This window comes from Lactuca saligna, chromosome 5 (genome assembly GCF_052625555.1).
Source record: "Lactuca saligna cultivar CGN05327 chromosome 5, ASM5262555v1, whole genome shotgun sequence".
NCBI classification, from domain to species: domain Eukaryota; kingdom Viridiplantae; phylum Streptophyta; class Magnoliopsida; order Asterales; family Asteraceae; genus Lactuca; species Lactuca saligna.
Window position 1 is genome coordinate 314,626,299 of NC_136421.1, and position 13,349 is coordinate 314,639,647.

Sequence of the window (13,349 nt, forward strand, 5' to 3'; positions counted from 1 at the left end):
ATGGAAATGGCTACACTTTATCAGGAAGAGTTTCAAACATAATATGATCTTCACGTTCTTGAAGTTGAACTTAAAAATTACATCAAGGATGTGAGAGAAGATGAAAGATTTAATCAATTGAAGAACATTGGAGAACTTACCGAAAAGATGGTCGAAGTACAGAAGCATATTCAACGGATATGGAATGCGCATTTTCAGCAATGAAGTTAGTACATACTGATGTACGCAACAAAATGGGTGATCGCTTTTTAAGTGATAGTTTGGTGTCATATATTGAAGAAAATGTTTTAGGAAGTATTAGTAATGACACGATTGTGAAATTGTATCAAGCTATAAGACCTCGTCGGGTACAATTGTAAGTACTTATTATTATTTTTTTGCTTATATAATTCAACCTGATCCGAACCTGCAATATATTTTTTTGATATTTTTTTGTCTATTTAATTTAAATAGTGAACCATGTGGTTTTAGGTTCTAGACTCGCCACTGCTTGTTATGCACAGTGAACAAAAACCCTTTAATCTCATTTAAAAACTCTTTGATTTTTACTAACATATACTAATTATACACAGAACACTAGGGTTGTGACATTATTTATAAATATTGGTTGGGAGTGATTTCCAACCAATCGTCCACCTAGATACGTCACCCCCACATGTGAGTTCCTTGTATCTCTTTCACGTGATTTTAGAATCAACCAAACATGATTTTTAAAGAATCTTGTCATGTTTACATCTCTTATCCTGATTTGCTATATGTTTATTTAATTGTGAATTTTAGAGAGTTTAGCAAAAGGAGCAGAGAATCATGAACAATCATTGCAGCCAAATCAATGACAGAATGCAACAAAAAAGGGCAGAGGGTTAACAATATTACTAAAGATACATAAAGCTTATGAGAATTATGGTAGTAAGAAATGCAGGAAGACTAACATCCATTGTTGCTTATAGTGTGTGGCGAGAATAAGAGCACAAAGGTGTTGCCAAATGAAGAAAAAGTTTGTACTAATTGTCATGAAGAAAGTCGGAAGAACCGATGGTAACTCGACTATGGAATGAGCAATAACATGACAGGGGTGAGAGATATGTTTGCTAAGCTCGATGATAGGGTAACAGGTCAGATATGGTTAGGTAACGACTCGAGGGTATCAATTGAAGGCAAAGGTTAAATTTTGCTAGAGTGAAAAACCAGTGAAAAACTTATCATACCAAAGGTATATTACACTCCTGCTTTGAAAATTGAAATAATAAGTTTGGAACAGTTAACTAAGAAAGGGAACACAATCAAGATGAAAAATGCAGACTTGTGCGATACGCTGATAATGAACATGAAACGTATGGTCAAGGAACGACTATACAAGATCAAGATGTACAACTTGTGTGTCTTATTGAAAATATTGATGATGAAGCGTGGTTATGGCACGAAAGAATGGGACAAGTGAATTTTCGAGTCATGGAGTTCATACCGGAGAAAAATATGGTACAAGAATTGCCTAAAATCAGATACCCAACACAGTTTAGTTGTAAAACAAAGACAACAACCATTTCCAAACATAGCTCAATTTCGTGCCAGTAATCGATTAAAGTTGTTACATGCTGTAACAACCCGTTATTTCAAATCAGTGTATTAGTATAGATTAACTTGTAACTAGTTCTTTTTAAAGTAATAAAGAGAAAATTTTGTATACTATGTGCATTTACATATTGACCCTCAAAAATGAAATATTAAACAAACTTGTTTGGGATGAACGTAATGGTAGAAATCGTGTCAAGGACTCCAAAAATATAAAGAACGCCCAATTTCGAGTTATAACGAAGAAGTTATGACCTATCGAAAATCCGCGACAAAACCGACAAAACACTATTTAACGTAAAATTTGAGTTTTCAATAAAATACTCTTTAGCCTTAACTATCTAAATAAAAGTCGTAGAATACATTAACCTGTGAATGTCTGTAAAAAGAACGTCCAAATCTGACTTCGTATGAAGAAGTTATGGTTTTTCCAAATTTCGATATAGCGGTACACAACCCGAAATTCGAAATAAAAATCAAACAATATTTAACCGATACAACCTAAACGAGAATCGAAGGTCTCATCAATAGTAGTACAACGGTAAAAAGATAGACGAAAACAGACTTTGGATGAAGAAGATATGAATTTTTAACAGAGTTTCCTGTCCCGGTCTGTTAAAAATAATAATATTAAAAATAAATTCAAAATTAGCCGACGAAGTCTAAACGAGAGTTGTAGATTATATTGTCGCCTACGCCTGCATATAAAGAACGTAAAAAACGGAGCTCGTATGAGAAAGTTATGAATTTCGGAAGTTTTTGGCTCAAAAATCGAGAAATCCTTGAAAACCGGATAATTTTGCATGAACAACAACCACCACGTCACCTCGCATCCGTATCCACCTAGTGTGCGCCTCGTGTCAGCCGCTGATTCATCCGAAGCCGAGGTCCAATGGGAGACCAACGCACCTCACATCGGTGGCGTCTTCCGAGCTCGCACGCGTATGCAACCCTCCTGTCTGACGCGTGCCCCCTTCCCTTGCATGCAATCCGACGTGTGGCCTCCTCCTATCTTCTGATCCGAAGCCTCTCACCCCTATATAAAGGGTGCGAGATTTTCCGGTTTTGGCACAACTTTCACACTTTTTCACACTTCCTACCCCCACAAACTTATTTACATTCAACACTTAAAAGACATCCCTAGAAGCAAGAAGTCAACAAAAATAGAGTCTTTCAGTTTCCAAATACGAACCCTCGCAAGGCCTAATATTCAGAAATAAAGCCTTTTTAGCAACAAACTGCTACTCAATTCTTCACATCAGGTGAGTTTATACCCCTATATTTTCATTATTTTTATAATATTTTAAAGGGGAAAATACAGGTAAAATACAAAGATTTCTCGTACAAATAACAAATTTTGATTATATAGTTTATGATTATTATAAACAAACTATTTTACTGGTTCGGATCTTATTACAACAATAAACATATAAATTATAATAGGTATAATTTATGGTTCATGCATATTTATCAATACACTTTATGGAACTACGTATGCTTTCTAGATATTCAGAGTAACTATGAAAATAACTATATAAATTATATTTAATATAATTTATGAGATATTTACAATATATCTATTTCAAAGATATTTATCATTATTCTACACATAAATATCAATATATCTTTTGTGAGACACACTTTAAGTACTTATTTAAGTGCTAAAACAAAAGCCTTGAAAGTTATAACCAGAGTCTCCTGGAGGGAGAGCATGACACTTGTGTATATATCTATACAGGACTGGCAATCCCACATCCCGAACGTTGGCTACAGTCAACTCGGCATACTAGGGATAACAATTGTTGTACCATATTACAACGCCTGAAGAACATTGTGTTTCAGGCGAGGCTTAGGTCATCAAGCATGGTTATGATAACTCACAATTTGATATTGAGCTAAAAATCTTAGTAAGCAACTTCGTATAGTTTTAATAAATTAAAACTATAGTACAATAATTACAATTTCATACAAGCACAAATATGGAATACTATTCTAGTACAGAGAAAACATATTTTTCATAGTTTTATGGGAATTTAAAAATATACTATTTCAGAATACAAATACATATACAACAGAAAATATAGGATTTTATGGATGAATATATTTACATTTCAGAGAACAAATGACAAAATACTTTTATAACATACTTATGAACTCACCAACTTAATTGTTGACACTCTTTTCAAACTACTTGTATTTTTAGGAAATCATTAAACAAGTATCAGCAGGTTTTGAGGAATACACGACTTTAAATTATTATGTTTGTAAATTATACTTTGTGGTGTCAAATATACAATTATTTGAACAAAGATGTAAAGTTATATTTTATGAATGTAATGGATGTTGTACTTTTATTACTATTGTGCATTGTTGTGATACTACACATGACGTCCTCCGCCCCCGAACGTTTCCGCCGTTCAGGTTTGGGGGTGTGACACATGCTGACCTTTGTGGGCCGATATCACCACAGAAAACATGCGAGAGTTGATATTTATTCTTAATTGTTGATGACTTCGACATATATCTAAGGATGAACCATTCTTGACATTTAAGAAGTTCAAAACACAGGTGGAATCCGAAAGCAATTTCAAGATAAAGATTTTAAGGCCTAAAAAGAAGGTGAATTTGACTCTAGACTATTTGACGATTTCTGTGAAAGAGAAGGAATTAGATGATAGTTAATCGCGTTGTATTCCCCACAGCGGATGGTGTAGCCAAACACCAGAACAAGACCATTTTGGAAATGACGAGATCTTTACTCAATACTAGAGATGACCTATGGGGAAAAACCTTTCGTCATGCAGTGCATATTTTAAATCGAGTGTCAACAAAGGGAGTAAAAGACATGACCCTCTATGAGGCTTGGAAGGGATTGAAACCATCGCTCATCCACCTCAAGAATTTTGGTTATGAGGCTCATATGAAGACCTTGGCCACCTACCATACGAAGTTGAGCGATCGAAGTTCGAAAATGGTGTACTTGGGAACAGAACCCGATAGCAAGGCTGATAAGAATGGAGATACTAGTTTGCACAGATAACAAGATTCAAGAAAAAAATAATAACCAAGAAGCAGTTCTCTTCATTCAAATGGATAAACAGAGACATTTAAAGAAGAATCATAAGATTGTCTCTGCCTAAGCATATAGTCGGACACCAATTCTTTCAAAAGACAAAAAGATAATAAAAATGAGAATGCTACAATACTTTCTAAACGAACCCTTCGCCTTCTCTCTCTCTTCAGTCTTGCAAGAAGTTAGTGGTATGTACACTATCGTTGTCCCTTGTTGTCTCTTTTGTGTCTCCTCTTGTAAACTTTCCAAGCAGTGGCATAGGCATAATTTTATTTTAGGTTAGGCTAAATTATTTGCAAAATATGTACAAGATATAAAATATGGAGGTTTGAATGAGATGAGTCATGTCACAACCTTAGTTCCTATTATTTAATAAAATTATATATATATATATATATATATATATATATATATATATATATATATATATAAACTTAATTTTTTGTAGGGTGGGCCAAGGCCCACCTTTGCCTTAATATGGCTACACCTTTATTTCCAATAGCTGGGCACATTGGGCTTCATGGTTGTGGGTTGGACCAGATGTGGGATCATGGTATTTCCTTATCAATATCGACCACTTGAGGAACAAGCTTGTCCTCAAGCTTTAACTCCGAAAATTGGCTTCGGATGTGGAAAAAGTCTTCCCATGTAGCGTTGTCGGTGGTGTCCTCATCCAATTGAATCAACCATTTTGAAGTTTGTGGATAGCCTTGGAGACCTCTCGAACATCCAAACATTGCCTTGGTGTCGTTATGTCGTCGGAGTCCATTTTGAGGCCCTTAGGAAGTGTTGGCTCAATCCGATGGTTTTCGATGAACCGTTTAAGAAGGGAGACATGGAATGCAGGTTGGAATTTGGCCTCTGCAAGAAGCTCCAGTTTGTAAGCAACAGGCCCCACTATGTTTATGATCTCGAATGGGTCGTAGAAATGTGCAACTAATTTTTGGTTGATGCAGCGATCTACCGATTGTTGCTTATGGGGACAGAGTTTTAGGTAGACCCACTTGCCCTTAGAGAAGGATTCATCATGGTGGTGCTTGTTAGTTGTTTTCTTCATTCTCTCTTGAGTAGGTGATACTTGAGTTGTATAAGTGCTTCATCCCTGTAAATCAGATCTCTCGCCATAGCTTCACATTGTATTTCGCCCAAAATGAATTGTGTGATAATGGGAGGGGGTCGACCGTACATAACTTCAAAAGGAGTAGTGTTAATGGAGACATGGTACGCCGTATTGTGCCAATATTCAGCCCAGGGTAGCCAAAAGGACCATGATTTAGGTTGTTCGACAGCGAAACACCGGAGATAGGTTTCTAGACTTTGATTAACAACCATTGTCTGTCGTCACTCTCCCGATGGTATGCTGAACTGAAGTTCAGTTTTCTTCCCTGCAAGGAAAATATTTCTCACCAAAATGTGCTCTAAAACAAGGGGTTGCGATCGCTTAAAACAATCTTTGGGATGCCATGTAACTTGATGATCTCTTTTAAAAACACTTCAACAATGATTATGGCAGTAAATGGGTGTTTCAAGGGTATAAAGTGGCAATACTTTGACAAACGATCGACAACCACTTGGATTACATCAAATCCATCAGATTTTGGTAACCCTGTAATAAAATATAATGATATATCCTCCCAAATCACATTAGGTATGATTAGGGGATGTAAAATCCCATTAGGGGAGAGTGCCCATGAGCTCTATAATCCCCTACTTGATGGTACGAAACATCACCATGGTAGCATCTAAAATGCCATGAGTAACTAGGGGTGGAAATCCTCGACCCAAACCGTAACCCGACACTGACCCAACATGAAAATAAATGGGTTTGGGTTGAGATTTTTGATCTGCCAACCCACCAACCCTCTAACCCGTTTATTTCATGGGTTGGGTTGGGTTACATGTTTGGGTTCGCGGGTCAACCTGCCAACCCGATTATATATATATATATATATATATATATATAATTTTTAAAAAATATATTTAATTATTTATCAGTTTTGAATATTTGATTAGAGTTTAATCTTTTTCCGAATTCCAAAATTGCAAAACATCTTCGAGTCGATTTAGCGTGCCCTAGCCCCTAAGAAGCCCCTAATCAAAAGGAAATTTAGTTATCTACTGCCGCAGTGTTGCACGCACACCACTCTTCTTCTCGTCCTCCGTTTGTCGCATACCACTCGTCGTCGTCACTCATGTTTATGACTCTATGTTGAATATTTAAGACTTTATGACTTCATTTTATTTGTATTTTTTAGTTCCATTTTAAAATGTGTTTCTTATTAAATGGGTTATACGGGTTGGGTTCGACCGACTGACGCACAAACCCACGAACCGATATACTTATACGGGTTATATGGGTTGGGTTAGGTTGATGTTTTCAACCCGCTAACCCGTAACCTGCCAACCCACCAACCCATATACTATATAGGTTGGTTTGGGTCAATGTATTCTAACCCACTAACCCACCAACCCGTGACCAGCCAACTCGAACCCAACCCAATTGCCAGGCCTACGACCAAGGTGTTGGGGTGCAAAGTTCTTCATTCATGACTTTGTAAATGTTTGACTTTTGTAAAACCCACTTGCATGTGGTGCTTTAGACTTTAGACCCATTTGGTAGTTAGAGTGAGAGAGAGACATGTAAACACCTCTATAAATAGTGGGTTTGTCCACTTGTAGAGGTGTGCTTTGAGAGATGTAGAAGTAAGTGTGTAAGTGTGTGTTAATTATGTAGTCTAGATCTAGATCCTTTTTGTAACACCATATACATTCAATATATCTCTTAAACACCCAAATCACCATGTTCAATTGTGCAAGCTTTAATTCCGCATGCCAAACCATGTTCATTGTCACTACAATTGGTATTAGAGGGGGTCTTCAAGATCAAGGTGATATTTGAAGAACGATTCTCTGTTTGGCAATTTTTGTCGCAATTTGATCAATTTTGGTGAGTCTTTCTCTATGATCTCTCTTAATCTCATTAAATCGTGCGTTGCGTTTTTGATTCATGATCATTTGACTCGTTGGATCAAATTTTCTTTGAAAAAACCCATTTGTTGCGATCCAATAATTTTTCGTTGATCAAATCCGATCCAATCCTATTTGTTTGTTCCATTCAATTTTCAAATTGCATTTGTTCGTTTGAATCGAAATTCATGCTCAAATTTTTTTTTATGATCTAAAAGTTTGAATTCTTTACTGTTCATCAAATTAATTGGTCCAATATCCAAATTTGTATATTGTTCATTATGAGCCCAAATTGTTCCAAATATCAAATGATTTTATTCGGTTACTGTTCATCTTATTTCAAGCCCAATTGATATTCCTTTAAATCCGATTTTTCAATGAAGTAAGCCCACAAGTCTTTGAAATCCGTTTGATTCATCAATAACTGTTCGTGAGATAACATGTACATTCGCATATCTTACTTGTACTGTCGGCGTCTGTATCTTCTTTATCGATTATTCTTGAGTATCTTGTTCTTCTAATCGATTTTACAAATTAATTAGAATTTGTTCTTGAATCTTCTCTTGTGAATTGGTTGTATATGCTAAACCGATGATGAACAAGGGATTGTTAATCACTGTTTTGATTTTGATAAAATCGATCCATAACATTTGAGGGGAATGAAGAACGGTTTGAATAATGTGTTTGATCTGAAATCTGGCCCAGAATCATCGAATTCATGTTTATGGTTTGTTGACTTTGAAAAGTCAAACTAACGAAAGTTGAAATTGGGATCTTGATTCCTTGATTTTGAAGTCAGATTTGAATTGGATATTGTTGATTTTTTGATGAATGGAGTTCGAATCGATGATTTGGGTGATTATTGGAGTCGAAAATTTGTTTTGGATTATGATCAAATCAGTTAAAGTCCATGGGTTTGGAGTCGATTTCTTATTAGATTGAAGAACTGGAAAACGGAATGGTTTATTGGAGTCGTTGGTGGGTAATCAGTGGTTTCGTATGATTCAATTTTGGTTCTTGAATGTCTACTGGGTTCGTGAAAGAAATGGGTGATGATAATGAACGAAGACTGTGTTTTGATTTGTTTCGAAAGGGCTGGTTGATTGAAAAAGCGAAGATTGAGTTTTGAGGAACGAATGGTACCGAGTCAAAGTGGTATATGTTGATATGCGAAGCACTGTGAAAGATGGTTGAAAGAATTTGTTCACGAAGAGAATTGATTCAATAGTCACTGATTAATTTCGAATGGTATTGGATGTGAAATAAACGAAAGGTATTTGCTTTGGGGAGAACTGTAAGAACAAAGTTGATTTCATGCGAAGGATCGGTTTGGGTTTGGGAAGATCAGTAAGAAACGAAAAACTATAAGGAACGGAAAAAAAAAACGAAGACTGTAAGAACAGATGGCTTACACCAAAAAGCGAAGGGTATTTGGGGAATCATACGAAGGGGGTGTTTATATGTTGAATATTCGAAGGGTATATGCTGAATATTCGAAGGGGTATTTTGGAAATTCATACGAAGATTTTTACTGTTCATAATTGATCCTTCATATGTTCCAAAGTCTTCGTGTATGTTGATGAATTGAAAGGAAATGACATATTTTCGAAATTTGCCCCTGAACCTTAGAAATTCTGACACTTCGCAAATTAACTCAAGTTTCGAATATTTGACATTTTTCACCCAACTTCGAAAATTGGTTAAGGCTTCGCATTTTTGGGCATGGTTTTCGTATGTTTGGTGCACAAGGGTAGAATTTATGAAGATAGTCCCTGAAACTTCGAATTTTTGGCAGTTTTCACCTAAATTCGAAAAAGAACTAATTTTTGCTGAAAATTGAAGAAGTGCATTTCAGGCCCCTGCAGTTTGTGCAAATTGATGCTTTCTACCCAGCTTTGGAAAAGGGGGAGAGTTTTGCATATTTTGTTGTTTTGGGCACAACGGGTCACTGCAGAATTTTGAAATTGACAATTTCTACCCATTTTTGAGAAATTTTCTCAAAGGCGATTCGTGAACGGCAATAAAAATTGAATATTTTTTGGGTTTTCCGGATTGAAGCACAAAGTTTATGCCACATGTTAAGGGGGAGTTTTGACACGAAAAATTCCGAATAGAGCACGTTCTTTTTCCTTTGGAGTTTTATAATCAAATTTCGATTATAAAAAGGGGGAGAAGTTTTATATGGAAATTCGAACTTGAATTTTTCATATTACGCGGATTTGAAGACCGAAGTGATCTTGAAGTTTTGAAGCTTATGAGATGATGCAATTGGAAGTTCGGAAGTGATGTATTCGAAATGGGTTTGGTTTTATTGAAGATTTTTGGGGTGTGTTTTTATGCGCAACTTTTGGGTGATTATATGGAGTTTGGAATACTCTTAATCATTCGTTGCTGCTCGGATTGTATGGTCTCACATCCTAGAGCCCAAATTGAAGAGTCATAGAAGAATTGAAGATTGAAGTTCGTTTCAACATGTGTCACCTTTGAGGCTCGAACCGCGTAGTGCTTGATTTTGGAAGATTTGAAGTGGGTCATTCATTCCTAACTTTGAGGGGGAGAATGTTGGGGTGCAAAGTTCTTCATTCATGACTTTGTAAATGTTTGACTTTTGTAAAACCCACTTGCATGTGGTGCTTTAGCCTTTAGACCCATTTGGTAGTTAGAGTGAGAGAGAGACATGTAAACACCTCTATAAATAGTGGGTTTGTCCACTTGTAGAGGTGTGCTTTGAGAGATGTAGAAGTGAGTGTGTAAGTGTGTGTTAATTATGTAGTCTAGATCTAGATCCTTTTGTAACACCATATACATTCAATATATCTCTTAAACACCCAAATCACCATGTTCAATTGTGCAACCTTTAATTCCGCATGCCAAACCATGTTCTATGTCACTACACAAGGTTGACCCTAATAAGTTAAGTCAAGTCCAAGGCAACGTCGTGGAACTGGATCCGAAAACATCCTAATGAGTTAAGTCAATTCCTCCAATTGAAAAAAGTTTCAAAGTCCTGATATGATCATTTCTAATGTTCAAATGAATAAAGTTTCCCATTTATCCTTTGAGATCCACCAAGAGGTCTAGATCTCAAGTCCTAAATCCAAAAAACCTAAGAAATGGCAATGACTTAACCAAGAAGCACTTAATCCTAAAAGAGCTTATAACACCACACAAGCTTATTTGCTCCAAAAGAGCTTATAACACCAAAACCATCCTAAAGATTGATGCTTTATAGACTTGCATGCCCAATGCAAGTCTTGGACTCAACTTAGGTAAAAAAAATGAGATTTTATGACCAAATCTTTTGCATGGCACAAACCAACCATAAAAGTTCATATCCAAACCATGAACTAATCCAAATGATCCAAAGATTCATAAAGTTGCAACCTCTATAAAATCTCTCCATCTCATTTAACGAGATCAAGAAGAAAATGGGATAAAATACAAGATCTAGCATTTATAACTAAAAATCTCAGAACTTAGGGACTTACAAGAGTCCAAAAGGTGCACAATAATATGGTGATAAGAGTTTCTTGATGAATCCAAGTCTAGAATTCACCCCCTTCTTCTTCGAATCCCCAAAAATCAACACAAAAATCTTACAGAGCAACAATGGAGGTTAGGGTTTACTTGGAGGCTGAGAGAGTGTGATGGAGGATGAGGGTGAGCAAACCCTAGACATCATATTCCTTTAAATAAGGTGCATACCCTAAAAATCAGGGTTTCTCATTAAACAACTACCATACTGTTATTATAGGCTGCCACGCTGTGGCAGCCATTTAAAATTCGTGACTCAACGCCCATCACCACGTCATAGGATGCCTTCACCGCGGTGTGGAACTGCCCAATATCCAAAATACATTAATTTGAATACTTCCAAGAATCCATATGTTACAACTCTCCCCCAATTGAATCAGAATTCATCCTCAAAGTTCGCCGTTTAAAATAAATTTGGGTAATGCTCCCGCATCTCTGTCTCGGGTTCCCACATCCAGTCGGAAGGGCTTTGTCTTCCGATCCAACATTGACATTGGTCTCTCCATATAATTCAAGTGATCATCGACCTGAATATCTTCCAAAGAAATAATTACGGACTCATCGGTCATACACTTCGAAAGCTGAGAAACATGGAAGGTGTTTTGGATTTGGCTAGGCTCGTCAGACAAATCCAGCCGATGTGTAACCTTGCCCACTCGGGCGGTAATCCTGAAGGGACCGATAAATCGGGGGCCCAACTTTCCCCGCTTCCAAAATTGGATGACATCTGTCCAAGGTGACACCATCAGAAGCACCAAGTCCCCCTCATGAAACTCGAGGTCTTCATGCCGCAAGTCTGCATAACTCTTTTGTCGGCTTTGTGCAACCTGCAACCTATCGCACACCTGCTGAATCATCTCGGTAGTCTTGAGTACCACCTCAATACTCCCCATGACCTGATGCCCGACCTCCCCCTAACAAACTGGGGTCCTGCACCTCCTCCCATACAACATCTCAAATGGTGGTCGGTCAATGCTGGCATGATAACTGTTGTTTTAGGAGATCTCAGCTAGTAGAAAGTAAGTATTCGAACTCCCTCCAAAATCTAACACACATGCCCGAAGCATATCTCGAGCGTCTGAATCGTCCACTCACTTTGTCCATCGATTTGGGGGTGGTATGTTATGCTGAAATGCAACCGAATACCCAAATCCTCATGAAACTTCCTCCAAAACCTAGAGGTGAAACGAACATCGCGGTTCGAAACCACAAAAACTGACACCCCATGTCGTACCACCACCTCCCGAATGTAAATGTCAACTAACTTCTCAGTAGATATACTCTCGGAAATCGATATGAAATGTGCACTCTTGGTTAATCTATCAACAATGACCCAAATAGAATCAACTCCACGTGCCTTCCTTGGTAGTTTTGTGATGAAATCCATGGTAATCTCTTCCTATTTCCACATGGGAATGGGTAACTGCCGCATCTTGTCGTGGGATCTCTGATGTTCGGCCTTGACTTTCCAGCAAGTCAAGCACTGCTCAACAACCATGCTATATCCCTCTTCATACAGGGCCACCAATAATTCAATTTCAGGTCTCGATACATCTTCGTGGTCCCTAGATAAATTGAAAACTTTAACTTATGAGCATCTTCTAGAACTGTCTGTCTTGCTCCACCAGTAGTCGGAACCCAAACTCTGCCACACTAAGTGAACAACCCTTGACTATCTCTGGCAAATAAATGAATTTATCCCCTGATCCGCTCGACCTTCCAATTCTCTTTTTTTAATCCCTCCACCCGTTCCTTTGTTTATCATATCCAAAAAAGGTGAAGTAATAACCATCCTCAAACAAAAATCCATGATAGAAGCACTCATTACATTACGGATAAAAGCATCGGCCACCAAATTGGCCTTACAAGGGTGGTACATGATATTGCAATCATAATCATTTACCACATACAACCATCTTCGTTGCCACATATTTAGATTCAGCTAGTCCATCTAGTACCTCAAACTCTTATGGTCTGTGTAGATAGTACACCTAACCCCATAAATATAATGTTTTCAATTCTTGAGGGTAAACACTACCGCCCCTATTCCAAATCATATGTAGGATAATTCGCTTCATGAGGCTTTAGCTGCATCGAAGTGTAAGCAATCATATGCCCCTATTGCATAAGAACAACTCTAAAACCCAATATAGAGGTGTCACAATAAACCACAAAATCATCAATGCCCTCGGGAAGCATAAGA